The sequence below is a fragment of the Molossus molossus genome, unplaced genomic scaffold (genome assembly GCF_014108415.1).
Source record: "Molossus molossus isolate mMolMol1 unplaced genomic scaffold, mMolMol1.p scaffold_m16_p_2, whole genome shotgun sequence".
NCBI lineage: Eukaryota > Metazoa > Chordata > Mammalia > Chiroptera > Molossidae > Molossus > Molossus molossus.
Window position 1 is genome coordinate 53,951,809 of NW_023425355.1, and position 18,355 is coordinate 53,970,163.

Here is an 18,355-nt window from a genome sequence, read left to right on the forward strand (position 1 = left end):
AATGGGCCTTTCCTGACTACACCATCTGAGGCAGAAAGTATTGACTGCTCTCCTAGCAACAACCCCCATCTACTTTTTTTTTTATTTTCTAGCACAATGTTAATTTTGTTCAAGGATATAGCTGATATATGGCCAGAGGTGGTTGGCCCCTTCCCAGTTTTAAATGATGGTTCATAATTGGTTTTAAACATCTATGATCATATCCTGATTTGTTGGTGACTGGTTTAGAGATGAGCACATGACTCAGATCTGACAAATGTAATCCAAAATGTTTTTCATTCTTTGTTTTGTTTCTTCTTGAAAACATTTATTTGAAAAAATATATGCACTCCTGTGTTCATTGCAGCATTATTCACAGTGGCCAGGACATGGAGACAAGAGTGTCCTTCAATAAAGGATTGGATAAAAAAGATGTGATACATATAGACTATGGAATTCTACTCAAACATAAGAAAATATGAAAATATATGTTGTGACAACATGGATGGCCCTTGAGAATATTATGCTAAGCAAAATAAGTCAGTCAAGAAAGACTAAAAACCATATGACTTCACTCATATGTGGTTTTAAAAGTAAATTTTCTTTGAAAAGGTTCTTACTTGGGGGGGAGAGGGAAGGAGGGGGTGAGGGAAGGAGGAAAGAAGGAGGAGGAGGAGGGGAAGACACCATCTGGTTTAACTATCTGCTACATATCTACATGTGAAGTGTTACGCATGTGCTAAGGAGGATAGAATAGAAAGATGGAATTGCCTGGGTCTCATAATAAATTGTAAATCTGAATTGACCCTGGATCCTCCTACCTCCAGACTTCTTATTAGTTAAATAATAAACCTCATATTATTTGACATAATTTTAGTTTGATTTTCCATTACTGACTATCAAATTTGCTGCTAATCTATTTTCTATTGAAGCATCCTATTGGTTTGATTTTTGGTTTGATTTGTTAAACAAATCAAAATGAGTTGTTACTATATTTGTTACTTGTTTGCTTTTTTATTTGTTTAAGCTCCATGAGAGCAGAATATATGTCTATCATGTTCACCAGCATCTACCATAGTATCTGGCACATAGTGGGTGCTCAAGAAATATTTATTGAAAACATCACCAAACGTTTCATCCACAGGGAGAACCAACTAGTTGGCTTATATGGTAATTGGTAAGGTAGAGGAGATGATAGGTGATAGATAGATGATAGATAGATAGATAGATAGATAGATAGATAGATAGATAGATAGAAATATATAAGCACTAAGAAATAAATTATAATTGCCTAATAAAAATGATTTCCCAAATAATATTAATAGCTGATACTTTACACCTTACTTTCAAAGAGATGCAATTGGGGAAGATAATAAAATGGAGGACTGGAAATTTTAGCTCTACAAGCTCTTTTCCATCCTCTGTGCAATCTATGCCTTATCATACCAAGGAGGCAAAAGACAAAATATAATAATTTCCAAACCTCTACCACACTACAGTGAGTTCATATTCCTGCCTGGAGAAAATCAGGCACATAACCTGGATTATTTTACTCCTTTACTCTTTGATCAACTTTTATTATTATAATAGGTATTTTTTATCCTCACCTAAGGATATTTTTACATTAATCTTCAGATAGAGCTGGAGGGAGAAAGGGAGAGAGAGAGAGAGAGAGAGAGAAAGAGATAGAGAGAGAGAGAGAGAGAGATATGAGAGAAACACATCAATTGGTTGCCATCCACACGACCCCAGTCAGGCTGGGAACAAACCACAACCGAGGTATATGCCCTTGGCCAGAATCCAACCTGAGACTCATGCCCTTGGCCAGAATCCAACCTGAGACTCTTTGGTCTGTGGGTGATGCTCTCACTGCTGAGCCATACCGGCCAAGGCTAAAAGGTATTTTTTCAAGTGAATCAAAGATGATAACACAATGCCATAGAGCATGTCATCTAGATGGTGGCAGCAGTAGTATCCAGAGGCATTATAGCTTGTCGAAATTTGAAAGCTCTAATCAAGACAGGCCTTATATGGTATGAGTCAGGTCATACTGAGACAATGCATGTTCTAAAAAAACTTGGGAAAACCCATTGTTTCAAGTTCTTGAATCTCCACCATTATCACTGCTCCACTGGACTAACACAATTATGTCTCCAGAAGTCTCCTATTCAAATATATGTGAATATCTAAGCTAGAGAGGCTAATACATTCATTTTTCAGCATTCATTTTTGAAAAGAAGTGAAGGTCCTGAGGGAATGGAATACTGTAAGAGAACAGTTAAGCTCTAGTGTATGTGAGAAAAGAAAGAAAATTCTGGGCATAAGAGGGAATACGGGCATTAGAAAACTAGACAAAGACAGATGATAACTGAAGAAAATATGGGTAAAAAACAAAACAAAAAGCAACTAGTAAACATCCAAATAGTACTGATTTGCCCCTGGGTCCTAAATAACCCTGATGCTACCTGATTGCGACTTCTGACAAAAGCCTGAGGGGGAAAAGCATCCTTCTGTCTCTAATCTGTCTCTTCATCTGTAAAATTGAAGCTGAAGAAAAACGCAATGATAGTAGTTTATAGCAGCTGTATAAATAGAAAGGTAGATAAAGAAAAGGAATAATGGAGGAAACAAACTAGAAAAGTACACATTTCAGAGGTCTGGTATATCAGTAGAGCAAGTCTGGAAAACTAACCTGAGTTAAGGTGTGCTTGACTATAGCTAGGCTATACAATTTGCCTAATGTCCTCGTTTAATTATTAATAGTGTCCCCGTTCACTCTCAAAAGTGTCTAGGTTGGACAATAAATTATATGGTAGCCCTTATGAAAGACTGGTAATGGCATCATATGGATAGAAGAGAGGTATATTGAGTTACTAATTGCCTTCAGGGCTCAAGGTCTGAAGTAGCCAGAGTTTCTAACTTGTTGACTTCAGTTCTGAGGAACTGCCTATGTTCCATGACGTAGAAATGTACCAAATTCAGGCAGTACTGCCATTTTAACAGAGGACTCCCCAAAGGAGAAGGTGAACATGGGAATTTCAGAAAGCACAACAAAGCCAGTGGTGAAAATGTAAAGAGGGTGAAGTGAAAGTACTAGAAGCTCCTCAAATTGCACTCAAAAGAAGCACTCACACACTGCCTAAGGGCTGGATCTGATCTACGTGTCCAAACAGTTGTCGTGCCTTCCATTTCTACCCATAAAGGAAATAATATTTACTCTTGACAGGATCACTCAGTCCTGGGCTGGGCTGGGCTGGCATTCATATATGAATCTGGCCATCTACTTAGCCCTCAACTTGTTAAAATAGATTGGTCCTCATGCAACACCAAATGCAGAACAGCAAATGCAATGACCAAAATAATAACAGTAATAATAATATAATAACCTGTGCACAAAGAAAATAAAATATGAAAAAACCTGCTGCATTTGATGTGAAATAAAATGAATCATTTAATTATAACCATTGAATTTCAGTTGTCATCTTACAGCATGAGAGGAAATTGTTCCAAAATTGATAACTTGTGTTTTCATTCCCAAACTTTGTGTTCCCATTCAAATTGCACTAAATCTTTAGAGACATTGCCTTCTGAGCCTAAAACCTATTTCCCCACCTAATTTTCATCTCTCAGTAAATACTTCTAATGTATCTAGGAAATCAAAGACATAATTCCTTTTTCAATATACTCAAAGACATTCATCTCCTATGTCAGAGATGATGAGTTAAATGCTACAAAAAAACTCAGAGGAGAGTAGATGAGGCTTCAGTGCAGCTCCTTGCTTCTCTGGCACTAGTTTTATTACCCTGTAACAGCACTGATGTGTGGAAAAAAACCAAGGTTCTGGCCTCTTGGCTGCTCCCAGAAAAAGCCAGCATTATGTCAATGTATACTGAGGTGCAGGTGAAGAAAGAAAAATAAAAAAGATAATCAAAGCCCTCCCACTGCCCCCCTGTCTTGCCTCTAAAGTCTTCACCAAGAGCCTCAGACTCAGCTATTCTATCTTCTGCTGTGTGCATAGATAGGAGGTAATCAGAAAAGCTAATCAAAACTGCATTCATTACTGCAGAACGGCTGTGGCTGAGAGCAACTGCAGCTTTCATTTCGCAAGTGGTTTCTGGACTGGCCCAATCCAATTTTTGTGGCTTTTTGGCAAACCTTTTTTTGCATCACCCTGCCCTCTCCCTATCCCCCTACCATCTCTGCCTTCTCTGCCATGCTCAACTCTGCTTCTCCATTAAAGTCAATGTGATTCATGCACTTGACAATGTTTTCTCTTCAATCACCACAACATTGCTCTGTAAAAGCTATTTTCTGTCTAATAAGTCTTCTGAGTGTTTTTAAAAAGGTGTTTCTTCACTTTAAAAAAAAATACAGTTTTTTTTTTTTTTCTTTCTTTTCAGAGCAGGAAGCCATTTCTTGCAGGGCTAAACAAACTCAAATGCTGACAGATTCTGCAAATGCACAAGCCTTTCTTGCTTTCTCAACTTAGCAAAATGGATTCTTTCAGAGTCCCCCAGAACCAAAACAAGCTCAGAGAAAATTGTGCTGGAATATGCTGATGGGCCTGGAGCTAATAACAATAATAGCTAATATTACTGAGCATTTATTACATGCCAGACATCATTCTGTGCACTTTAATTACCTCATTTGATCTTCACAATAGTTTTGTGGGATATGTGTTACCATTAAATTTTTTTTTCTTTATTGGTTTGAGAGAGGAAGGGTGAAGGAGAGACAGATAGAAACATTGATGAGAAAGAACATCAATTGGCCGCCTCCTGCATGCCCCCCACTGGGGATTTGGCCCACAACCTGGGCATGTGCCCTGACCAGGAATCAAACCAGCGACATCTTGGTGCATGGGTTGATACTCAACCACTGAGCCACACCAGCTGGGGATATGTGTTACTATTATCATCCGATTATGCCGAAGAGGATGGTGAGACCCAATGAAGTCATATTACCCTAATACTAGTTGTGAATGGAGGATTTTGAATTCAAGGAAAGTGGTCCTTGTTCTAAACTACCACCATAGTTCTGATGGAGGAAGACAAGTAAACCACCATATGCATTGCCTCATCCCCTCTCAGACAGTAAAGTTAACCCCTTCAGGGTATGTAGTCACCATTCGGTAAATAAATATTTTCTGAGACATATAGACAGTGCTTCTTTTATCTCCTGAAAAAATCTGATTTGGCTAAGGTGGAGATTAAAATGTATAAAAACAAGTCTTTCCCAAGTCTTTGTTTGGCCCAGTCAGTATACAACACAGGTTGAGTGGTCACTGAGTATAGCATAGAGGCAGCTATTTTCTCCCTGCACCTTTGAGAAGACATAAACTAGTTGGGATCTCAGAACACACACACACACACACACACACACACACACACACACTCAGAGTGTCATGTGGAGGCAGGTTGTCATAGGGATTTGATTTCACCTCCACAACTTTGAGCTGTGTTACTTTGGGCAAGTCACTTAATAGCTCTGTATCAAGTTCTTCAGCTACACAAATGAAATAATAATAGTATGTAACTCATAGGGGATATGAGGATTAGATTATATAATATATCAAATCACTTAGCATATACTTGGAACACAGTAAGTACTTGATAAATAATAAATAGCTCATATTATAAACATTTTTCTCATTGACATAAAAAGTGTAGCTTATGTTATATCCAAGGCTTCAGTGAAGAAGTGAATGGTGGTAATTTGAAGCAGAGGAGGACAATACTATATATGTGTCATTAAGACTTTGATTTTGTATTAGAGTCCCCTTTTCTCCACACCCTCGCCAACACTTGTTGTTTGATGATTTGTTGATGACGGCCATTCTGACAGGTGTGAGGTGATACCTCATTGTTATTTTAATTTGCATCTCTCTGATGATTAGTGATGTTGAGCATTTCTTCATATGTCTCTTGGTCATTTGTATGTCCTGTTTGGAGAGGTATCTATTCAGCTCCTCTGCCCATTTTTTAATTGGGTTCTTTGTCTTCCTTTTGTGGAGTTGTATGAGCACTCTATATATATTGGAAATTAACCCCTTATCTGATATATCATTGGCAATGATGTTCTCCCATACAGTGGGTTGCCTTTCCATTCTGATGATTGTTTCTTTTGCTGTGCAGAAGCTTTTTAGTTTGATGTAGTCCCTCTAATACACTGCTGGCGGGAATGCAGGCTGGTGCAGCCACTATGAAAAACAATATGGTGTTACCTCAAAAAATTAAAAATTGAACTTCCATTTGACCCAAGATACCACTTCTAGGAATATACCCTAAGAGGCCTGAAACACCAATCAGGAAGAATATATGTACCCCCATGTTCATAGCAGCACTATTTTTAATAGCTAAGACCTGGAAACAGCCCAAGTGTCTATCAGTAGACGAATGGATTAAAAAGCAGTGGTACATATACACAATGGAGTACTATGTAGCTGTAAGAAAGAAAGATCTCTTATCCTTTGAGACGACATGGAGGGATCTGGAAAGTGTTATCTTAAGTGAAATAAGCCAAGCAGAAAAAGACAAATACCACATGATCTCACTTATATATGAAATATAATGAACATAACAGTCTGAGGAATATGGTAGACCCAGAAACATGGAAGTAGGGCACAGACTGACATCCCTCAGAAGAGGGGGTTGGGGGGTGGGAAGAGATAAACCACAGAACTTATGTGCATGTATGCATGACCAATGGACATGGACATCAAAGCCAGGGACGGAGTGGGGGCGATGGGGAGGGGGGTGCCAATGGGGTAAAAAAAAGGAGAAACATCTGTAACAAAAAAAAAAAAAAAAAATTAAAAAAAAAAAAAGACTTTGATTTTGTCCCAGATAATCTGGAAAAATTTTGGCCCCACTTCAGAAGTGTACTAAGATACTTGATTGGAATTTTGGGATTTAGAAAAAGCCAGATACTTCCTTATTTGAGCTAAGGTAAGTTCTTAAAAATAAACAGCTCCAAACTACATCTTTTTATTCAAAGAAGTCTGCTCTCTAAGTTATAGGGGACCGTGTTTTAGTACATGTAGGAAACCACAAAAATAACAATTGGTTAATATTTTTCACTTGAAAAAATTATTTGCTTCAGGGTTCCTTTAAGTGCCAAACACTTGTCTTGGATTTAAAATAGGATTCACTTTACTTAAATTCATTTTCCACAGAAAATTTTACATGCATACCCAATGCAGAAAGCAAGATTTGTCCATATTATAAGGTAGAGCAGCACATTGCTGATGTCCATTTCCACTTTGTTGGCTTTTGCCATCCAGCTTCTTATCATTCTGCACCCAACTACAGACAGCCATCCAATGTCCATGTTTTTAAGAAACAAGAAATGTTATACTAACTCAGACCTTCAGTTATTCACAACTGCCATCTATTCCTTAATGGTAACACAAGGATCACTTTTCTGCCAAGTGCCTTGTGGAATATACCAACCACTTATCTAACTGAATCATGAAAAGAAGATGGAAAGAATGGGTAAATTTTGACCACGAGGAGGCAAGAAGAGAGTAGTTATTTTCTTTTTCTCCCACTATGCTCTGCACCAAAGAGGCTTTGTCCTAAGCATAACATATGCCCAAGCTCTCTAAGAGTTTGCCAAGTGTAACCAGCCAGACAAAAAAATAATTCATCTCTTCTTTTTTAGTCCAACCATAAAATAAAAAACATTTTCTCCCTTATATTCCTCCTGACTCATGAACCATAATGTTAAACAGAGCACCATTGGATCTTATTTTTGGTTAATTCGTGCATTTATCCACTTGGCAAAAATTATTTAGCATCAATTACATTTCAAGCACTTTCTTGGGTGCTGGGATTACAGCAATAAACAAACCAGACCCTCCCCCCAAATCCCTGCCCTCACAGAGCTCACAATCTTAAACAAACATAATTAGTAAAATATCAAGTTAAAGTTAAAATATTGAGTTACAATACAAAAGAAGTTGGTTCTCTCAAGATTCACTCTCTTTAGAAGGATAATAAAATGTTTACAATTTATAAAAATGGACTACTTTGGAAATGTTCGCATTCTATTCATTTGTGTATTTATTTATCACACTATTCCTGATCCCAAACACAGAATTTGAGGAAGCCTATGATGAACTACACAGGAATTTATTGCTGTAATTTATTACCCATAAATCTAAAGCAAAAGTCAAATAATGTACTGAAGGAAAAGTGTAAGGTTCAATAGTCAAGACATTGGCTTTCTGCTTGGGTAATTTGTCTGCAATTGTTGGAAATATCCACAAGATGGTGGTAATAATGCCTTGTCTATAACCATATCAGATGGGCATATTGATTTTTATATTGTTGATATGATTTACCTGAAATGAAGCTAACACTGTACTTCTCTAACACAAAATTTTGTTTCTCAAAACCCTTGTGGCAGAATTCATGATTAAAAACTTAGGATGTTTTCATGAAACTTCATAAGAAGATTGAGATTTTAAATGAGCTCATGAAAGCCTTCATTTATTAATTCAGCACACCTTTATTGAGAGACCTTTGGTTACTAAGTATTATGGAAAACATTTAAAAATAAATTTATGTTTACAAAAATATACAATTAAGGAAAGATTCTGAATAAAAAGAAAAAGCAGTGACACTTCACATTCTAACTTGTTAGTAATGGAAACTATGCAATTACTTTCCATTTACCATTACTTGGTAGATACTTTTCAGTGTCTCTTTTTTAAAATTTATATAAATGGTTCTAATTTTGGTTTGCATTAAGTATGAGGATAATAATAGCACTTACCTTAAAGAGTTGCTGTAAGGATTCAATGAGACTATACTTAAATCACTTAGAATACCTGGCATGTGGTAAGAAATATGTTAGTCATCATCATCATTGTTATCATCATGATGATCATTTTCTTCATTATTGTTATCATTATTACCATCAGGAAAAGATACCAAATTAGCCTGTATATACCAGAAATTTGAGTAAAGGCAATTCAGAATCAGGGAGGAGTTACTGCTTTCCCTTGATTAGCAAAATGTGGCAATGTTCTAAATACTTAACTATAACTTTAAAGGGATGGAAACATTTGTTTGTTTTTGCTTTGTTTTGAGTTTAAAAGCATTGCCTCACAAGGACTTCTCCAGTATGGTTCCCCTGGATACAGGATGATCTTCCCCTTAAGGAACTCAATTTGAGTTTAGATAGCAGGGTAGGTAAGATTGTATGACCACTCTTTGACTGGCCTCCTGCCAAGATACAGTGATTTTTCTATTCCTTTGTAACATAACACTTCTCTAGAGACTGCGGCTACCCATGGAGGGAGGCCAGGAGAGACAGTGAGAAACACTTTTCAGCCTACCTTGAGGAAGTCCTTTCGTTTTCTTTGGGCCTGTAGGGGGCTTAGTGAATGAGCCTTCTCCCTGACTTCTGAAGTCAAGAGCCCAGAGAATTGAGAATGGATGCTCTCCATACTTCCCAATTTCCTCTAGAGCAGGAATTGCCCTCAGGGCTGGCTTCATTAGTATGACTTGTACAATCACTCAGAGCCTCATGATAGAAGGGCCCTGTGCTTGCTTTAATGCTCTGCTGTCTCTGTCTTGAAATTCTTTTTTTGTTAATCTTCACCCGAAGTTATTTTTCCATTGATTTTTAGACAACGTGGAATGAAGAGAGGGGGAAAGAGAAACATCAGTGTTAGAGAGACACATGGTTAGGCTGCCTCCCGCACAACCCTGACCTGGGTTGGGGATGAAATGCACGACCCAGGTATGTGCCCTAGACCTGGAATTGAACCCATGACCCTTCAGTTCTTGGTGTGACAATCTAACTGCCAAGCTAAACCTACCAGGGTTCTGTATTGAAATTCTCAATGTATTACTAAAGGGCCCAGAATTTTCATTTTGCATTGAACCCTTAAAATTATATAGCCAGTCGTGTCTGCACCAGACTTTCTAAACACTGAGTGATCCTTGTTCTTAATCTCCCTCCTTCCTGCTGCTACTTAGCAGAGTTTTTCTCATTCCGCTCCCTTGAGTTCAACTAAATGATGGTAGCTCAGTGGACACCAGCTTTCTGACTAACCTGATCTCTGAGGATCACTATGGAGGTATTTTCATAACTTCTGCTTCTTCTCCTTTAATTCTTTTTCTAAACTATAAAAAGTTATAATAATAATAACAATAACATTGTTTGAAGCATTGATGACTAGTAACCAGCACTGTAGGTACCTTGCAGTGAATTAAAGCAAAAGAGACAATATAGGAAGTCAGAAAACCTTGGATTCTTTGTCAGAGTTGGGGAAGTGATGGACATTCTGCCCTGCCTCAGTTACTTAACCAGGGAAATACTGCCATAGAATGTCTAAACAAGTAAAAGCAGTAGAAATATTCAAGGAAAGTTCATATTTCTTCATTTCTATTAATTGAGCTAATCAACTTTGCCAACCTGAATATCATGATATTGAGTGAATCTCTCTCTCTCTCTCTCTCTCTCTCTCTCTCTCTCCCCCCCCTTATATGGCAAGGTAGGTAAGAGGTATCCCCAATTCACAGATTTCAAAACACTGAAGCTAGGAAAGTGTAATTTGGACAGAACTACAATTAGAATCCAGGTCTTCAGATACCTGCCCAATATTCATGTTTCTGAAAAGGTATGTGTAAACCATTTGGTTTTTAAAAACTCCTATCCTGAATACATAGAAATAGCATTTCTCAACAGTGGCACTGTTGACCTTTGGGACTGGTTACTCCTTTGTTGTCAGGAGCTGTCCTGTGCATTGTAGGAAGTTTAGCAGCACCCCTGACCTCTACCCATTAAATGCCAATAGCAACTCCCTCTGCCCCCTGCATAGATGTGACAATAATAAGTGTCTCCAGACATTGCCACTTGTCTTGGGGATGGAGGTGGGGGTGGGGCAAACCACATCCAACTGATACCACTGCACAAGAGCAGTTCACTAATTAAAGGAACTCTTTGGTGAATCCCTTAGTAAAGTACAAAACTCTCTCCAAATTTGTATTTCAACATATTGAATTTTCCTAAACTAAGAGATACCTTATTTTCAAAAGAGAAAAACATTTATTTTGGTTGTGTGTAATCACCCAGAAAAATGTGAAGTGGTTGATATGCTTTTCTTTCCCCTCAAAATATTGCATCCATGGAAGTGATATCACAAAGATTCGACAGAATATACTTATAGTGCACATATTAGAACAGATTAAATTTTAGGAAACTTCAAAATTCCTTTTTCAGAATTAGCTACAGTTAAGTATATTAAGGTTTATCTATTTCTAGTTTTCTTTTCATTCCCCTAAATACTCTGAATTCACTTTTAAGTCAGGAAACTCAGAACTTTCTACAGCTAAAGGAGTATTAAAAACTTTATTCCTCATGATGGCTAGAGCCAAGTTTTCATTCAACAGATTAGAAAACAGAAATTAAGAAGTGAAAGTGACAAACAAGCAGATTACAAGTCTTTTCATCTGGCTCTTAAAGCAACCCTATAAACCATGTATTGCCTCATCCAGATGGAACATACAGTTTATCATCCAAACTGGGATACTTTTGAAAGTGAAAGGAGGCACTACTAATAATTTTTCTTGAGACGATGGGCATAAACTAAATTGTTCTAGGTAAATCTGGATATATGGTCACCCTAGCCTTAGTTCACCCATAGAAACCGTCCATTGCCAAATGTCTACTGTATTAACCCAAAATCTTAGTGGCTTAAAGTAATAACCATTTATCATTTATCACCCATCTGCAGGTTGGCTGTGGTTCAGCTGATATAGACTAGGCTCAACTAGGCAGATCTGCTACAGATGGTAGTAGGTGAGATGGCTCTGCTTCTCACTTAAGGTATGTGAGTCAACTAGGAGAGTTCTACTCCATATATCTTCCATCCTTCTTGGACCAGCAAACTAGGTGATACATAGCACAAACAGAAGTAAAAATGGCAAGTGGAAATACATGTTTTCTTCAGATGTAAGCTAAAATTGACACTCTGTCACTTCTACCCACATGCCATTGGCCTAAGCAAGTCACATGGCCAAGCTCAAAGTTAAGGGGCAGGGAAATAAACTTCCCACAATGAGACCACAATAAAAGTATGCATGTAGGAAGGAAGGAATAAATTGGAGCACTTATTTAATTTAACACAAGTGCTTCACCTATCCCAATCCCATCACTGCCACCACCCCATACACATACACACACTTCAAAAGGGGAAGGGGTCTATTTGACTTCATATGATATGGCATGGTGCTGACTCAGTTCCTGAAATACAGTCATGTAAATTTCAGAATCTAGAGTCAGTTTCTAATCTTCATAAGTATTCCAAAATATATACACTTTTCCAGTTGAGTATAAACCATAACTCCTCAATCAATTGACACCCAGAATTTCTCAATAAAATTCTCAAATTTGCTCAGACATGCAACCTTTCCCCAGCTAGGGTTAGGAGGCAGGGTCAGTTTTAGGCTGGGGGTTAATTTCCCCCTGATCTGCCTGTACTGTTTCATAGTGATAGTTTCTAGCCTTCCCAGAGGGGTAAATAAATTTATATTAGTAGAAATGTCAACAATATTATCTTTGGGAAGTAACCTCAGATAATGTGCAATAAAGTCTTTCCATCAGAGAGACTTTGCAGCTTATAAGAATGTCACTTTGTGAGAAGAAGAAAGCTCTATAATTTCCATCTGCAGTTTTCAAGCCCATTCAGAGCCCACCAGGTGATAATTATTCACTAAAATAAAGCCATACCAGTGGAATATATTTGTTGTGATTCAATTCTCTCACAGTGTGAAGAAGACTCTGGCTTGATGGATAAAGCCATGTGTGACATTGGGCTGTTCACTAAACCTCTCTGATTCCTCAGTTTCATAGCCTATGGAGTAACACCCTAGACCTCTGCTCACCCTAAGGAGGTTTTGCAGAATAATCATTAGATCCTCTCTGAACATATCCAGAAGACTATTTGCCTCTAACCCTAAGAAAAGGAATTGTTTATATATTAGTTTCTCACTCTGGACACTCAATATAACATGGTTTTCTTAAGAGCATGATTAAATACCAGGCAGATATATCATTAACTAAATTTAGGGGGCTAAATTACTAAAGTAACAAAGAATCTCACCATTGAACAATTTATCTCTAATAGACCAAAGACAAGACCATTTCAGCAAGTCATCAGGGGCCTATAAACACTTCAAGAGTAAAATTATTACCACCCACAATTCTCAGAGAGTAGACCTTTGGGAAGATAGGGATTTTTGTGGTTATTGTGGTTATTTTCCAACTTCTGTATCTCCCTCCCCCACTATTAATTGTGTGGTTTGGTAAGGGGTCGGAAAGGACTGACTGCTTCCTGCTCTCAACTCTATGAATGGGGCATAATCCTGTCTCCTTCATGCCAAGTCTAAGCATGACATTACTTCACCACAGGATTTGATCAGGAATCGTCATGTGATTCAGTTTGAACCAATGATACAAGAAAATGCAAGGCAGATTGAAGCAAGAAACGCTACAGACAGTTGCCATCATGTGGGAAGCAGAAAGGAGAGAGTAAAAGAAATTGTGTGATAAAATATTTGAACTTAAGTCTAATCAATTCTCAAGCCAGTCCTACTTCTGTTCCTTCCAGTTATGTAAGCCAATGCATATCCCTTGTAGTTTGTACCAGTTTTAGTGGGTTTTGTTTCACCTGAAGTATGAAGTATCCTAACTGATTTAGGAAGTGAACGATTCAAGAGCATGGTAACTAGCCTTAAGAGTGCCTAAAGGAGGCAGTCTTAAAGTGCTTAGTACAGAGAGAAAAAGTTGAAAGAGAGGTACTAAAAGCAAAAGATCACCTCCAAACCATAGTGCTTCAAAACAGCTCTAGGTGATGCCTTCAGGGTAAAAAATGAGTTCCAAACACCATTACCAGCTATAAAAAGCAAGCCAATCTGAATATAATTTGAGATAAACAATTGCTTCCATGGTCACCGTTTACTTCTGTGACTGTCTCCTCCTGGAATTTGCCATAGATTCATTTCTGGGCCAATTAAACCCAAGTCCATAAGGTTTATCTTCTGACCCATGCAAATACTCCCACCAGAAATAGTTCCAACCAGGGTCACGTCTGGAATTTCGCTCCTCAGGGATTTGGATTTATTGAGCAACACCAGGTTTGCTACCCACATAGGGGATTTCTACAGAGGTTCCTAGAGAGAGTGGTATAATAAAGATAGAATGTCAGAGAATTAAGGTGAATGACCCAAGCTTTCTTAGATGTCACACCCAACCTGAGTCTCCAGATATGGCTGGACTCTATTATTTCCAAAGAATCCAGAAATGGAAGTGCAAGAGGCAACCACAAAGAATCAGTAGTACCTAGATTATTTCCTTGATTAGTGTGTAGGCTGAGATTTGGACAGTTTTTCTGACCCTTAAATAATCCAGCCTCATGGAATCATAGAACCATAGAACAGGAGAGCAGAAAGGGTCCTTAAGAAATATCTTGTTCTATCTACTCTTTTTAATAGTTTAGCTTTGAATCTGGGATAAAGGAAGTACCTTATTTCAGATATTTAAATGCCTTCCTCTGCACTTCCATGGTACCTGATGCTTACTGTTTTTCACAGATCTTACCTGTGTTTTTCACAGATCAAAGTGTTTTTCACTTTGCATTGTCATTGCCATTAAATACATCTGCTCCTCCTCTAAACTTGAATGGCATTGAAAGCAGAAATTGTCTTGCTTCTTTATTCCCAGATGCCTAGTAGAGTCTGTCATAAAGCAGGTGGTCAAATGCTTGTTGAAGAAATCAAAGTTTCAAGTAAAACAGTGAGAACGTTATCTTTCCATTAGGCAAAGGATATACAGGCATAATCTCATTTTATTGCCCTTCACTTTATTGCACTTGCAAATGTGTGTTTGTGTTTTACAAATTGAAGACAAGACCCTGCACCAGCAAAAATACTATGACTTGCTTTATTGCAGTGGTCTGAAACTGAACCAGTAATATCTCTGAGGTATGGCTATAGTATCTTGGTTTCATTACCTTTAAGGGGATAGCAGTTTACTTCCAATGAATCAAGATGGTTTCTATTACTATTGTGCTTATTTGTAAGGTATCAGATTGGCAAATATGAGGCTCAATGTATGATATAGATCCCATCTCCAAGCTTCACTGGCTGACATTTCTTTCTGCTTACACAAGTGCCTTTTATCCCTAGCCTGAAACAAACAGAAACTTCATGAAAAGAAGTACTATTTTTACTTTTGTATTATAAACCTTAAAAGTTTATATTTTCCTACTGCCTAAGCATCCCAACAAATAGGCTGTGAGCACCTCACCCTGGTGACCAGGTACACCTGTGTGATAAGGCTGGCTCCTGCTACAAAATCCCCTTCTTGCCTTCCCCTGACTGTGACCTAATGACATTTAAATGTTCCAATGAAATTCCCTCCTGCCTTTTGCTCATGTACTCTATCCTGACACCAGTAAAGACACTTGCCTATAGAGTTCTCTCTTCTCTTCTCTTCTCTTCTCTTCTCTTCTCTTCTCTTCTCTTCTCTTCTCTTCTCTTCTCTTCTCTTCTCTTCTCTTCTCTTCTCTCCTCTCCTCTCCTCTCCTCTCCTCTCCTCTCCTCTCCTCTCCTCTCCTCTCCTCTCCTCTCCTCTCCTCTCCTCTTCTCTCTTTCTCCTCTCTTCTGTCTTTTTTCTCTTCTCTTCTCTTCCTTTCCTTTCCCTTCCCTCCCCTCCCCTCCCTCCTTTCTTTCTCTCCCCAGTCTGCTTGTTTGAGCCCTGCTCTTGGTACTTCCTTCATACGCTCTCCCTCTGTGGCATAGAGTGATTTTGTTTCTCTAGGACCTAAGAAAATAATGAACTTTGTTTTCCTGCACCTCTCCTGCATCCCCTCTCGTGGCCTGGCTAATCTCTTTATGAAAGAATAGAAAACAACTTCTAAATAATAACTGCAGTTAATTATTTTCTTGCTGGTTAAAATGTATCATACAGTGCATTTAAAAGTGCAAACTATGAGTCCTAAGACTAGCAGGTAATCCTGGATCCAGTAGGGATATCTCTTAACTACAGAGGGTGAGCTAGATTTGGGGCTTTGTTGGCAAATTCTGGTGGCTATGATGCTGCTAGTGCAATTTCTAGCTCCTCATTGGAAAACCAAAAATGAAATTTAAAAAATGGCTCACTGCTTTCTTGGGTGAGGTATCAACTGCAAAGGAATTTGTATGTGTTATACAGGCTTTTCAACTAATAGCAATATACCTGGTCCACTACGATGTCCCTGATGGCTCAGATGGTACTAGTCCAGTTCTGCCAACAGCTGCCACTGACAGTTAAAAGTTGAAACCATGGCAGAAGATTAAAGAGAGGAAAAAAATATAGCATAGGCAGAGGAGACTGAAAATGAAAGGGATGGGTGCTATTTAACAGTGATTAATTCAACTGAGGACTTTCAAGAGCAGAGACACTGAAATGCCTTTCTTCCTCTCATCTTTTGTTACTGACCCACCCCATTAGTTTTTAAACCAAATTACAGTGAAGATGGCCACAATTTCTTCATCCATCACTTCTCATGGCTGACTAAGCGTGGATGAGGACACAGTTGCCTTCAGTGGTGTAGTCAAGTGTGCAGAAAGCCACCCACCTCCATCCAAATGTATTGTCCATCCACCTAAAATCAAAACTAAAACCCTCTCTCTCTTCCTCTCTCTCTCTAAAAAAATCAATAAAAACAAACAAGCATAATTTTAAAAGTAAATATATAAAATAAAATGCAACTATTTTATCTAAAAGGAGGAATGTATAGTGCAAAGTAGAGCTTCTCGAAATGTGTCATTTTTAATATCAAATTGTCACTGTTTGTGGTTAGAACCTTAGTAAAGTTTATCTACCAGATTCTATTCTATCTCCTGGGACCCTTGAGGAGTTACAATGGGAAGATTTTGATGTGGAACACTGGCAGAGTCTGAGGTTTATATGATTATGTAGAAAGAGGAGGCTGGCAAGCGTGAGGAACTTTGGGGGAGAAAAGAGCACTTTCAAAGGATGAGAAAGAGGGAAGGAAGTTTGGAAATTAACATTTATTAATTCTTCTGTGAGTCAGACACTGAATTAGGTGCTTTCACTTTTACTATCTTATTTAATCCTTATTTAATCCATAATTACTTTACAGGGAAAGAACTATTAATACTACCATTTTGCCAATGAGAAAACTGGAGTTCAGATTAAGAGTCACTCAAGGTCACACACTGCCTATATGTGACATAATATAGACTAGTACCTGATCTGTTTCCTAAGCCTATATTTCTGAACCATGTTATCCCACTCCTCACATTTGTCAAAGGGTGACCAACCTAGTCTCCGCTACTTGCTTTGTCCCAGTGCTCCAACCATTTGCAACTTCAGTGCCCTATGACTCCTAGGTTTCTCCCTCATTCCTATTTATGGACTAGCAAGTGGAGGCAAAAGATTTCTATGGGTAATGAGATAGAAAGAGATTTTGCATTATCAAATGGATAGAAAATTAGGAATAGCCTAGAACCATTTTCCTAGTTGCCCAAGTATTTGGAAACTTTCTGTTGCAGGCTCCAACCTATATCATGCCAAATTCAAAGTTCTGAAGTAATCTGTGTACCAGTTGCACCCCTGGGCCCTGCCCCATGTATGCCAGTTTGCTGTAAACTGACAGCAGGGCCATGTAGACCAAGAGAGGATATGCAAAGGAGAGTAGCTAGTGTGGGAAGGAATAAAAACTGTCACTTCCAGAGTAGCTGATGTAGGGGTGAAAGACTTGGAAGATAAAGAGGCTGCTTTTTTCTCACCACTGGAGAAAGGGATTAGAGAGAGAAGTCTACAGACCAAAAGGTCATCCACAAGATGTTAGAGAGGGAACCATTCCTCCCCAACTGAGATCCATGTCTGACTTGGAAGATTCTTTTCGCCCCTAGAGCTGAGAGTCAAAGAAGAGCAGGGGATAATTGATAGTCTCTGGAGTCATTAGTTAACAGCTTAAGCTGCTATGACCAGAGGCAATACCAAGGAAACAAGGCAGCTCAAGACAGTTTTCTTAACCTTAACTTTCAAACCACCCCCCCATCTCAGCTCATTCCCACATTTCTCTCTTCCTTCTTCAGTGGGATTGAGAGTCCTTTTCATTATCCTTTTAGTTACCACCGCCAGGCACATACTTTCCTACGTTCTCCAAAGCAGTAAGCCCCACACTGCCCATCACTGCCTCCTCGCCATCCCCAAGCCTGTCTCTGCACTTGAGAGAGAAGGTACTGGCCTCCCAAAGCTGTGGGGGTTGGGGGATTGTTCACTAGCCTTGGGATCTCTGCTGTAAAAATTGAGCGGTAGGGAGCGGGCATGCGCAGCATCTTCGGACGCA

At 38.6% G+C, this 18,355-nt stretch overlaps 1 protein-coding gene across 2 annotated transcripts in view; it reads left to right on the forward strand.

Annotated features, from left to right (window-relative positions):
- The first annotated feature begins 1,628 nt into the window (after positions 1-1,628).
- Positions 1,629-18,355, forward strand: part of GRIA3 (glutamate ionotropic receptor AMPA type subunit 3) — a 536,255-nt gene continuing 519,528 nt past the window's right edge. For both annotated transcript variants that reach the window (XM_036271251.1, XM_036271250.1), the window contains exons 1-2: positions 1,629-1,686; positions 13,768-13,778. The gene's annotated coding sequence lies outside the window, so the exon portion shown is untranslated. The remainder of the gene's footprint in view (positions 1,687-13,767; positions 13,779-18,355) is intronic.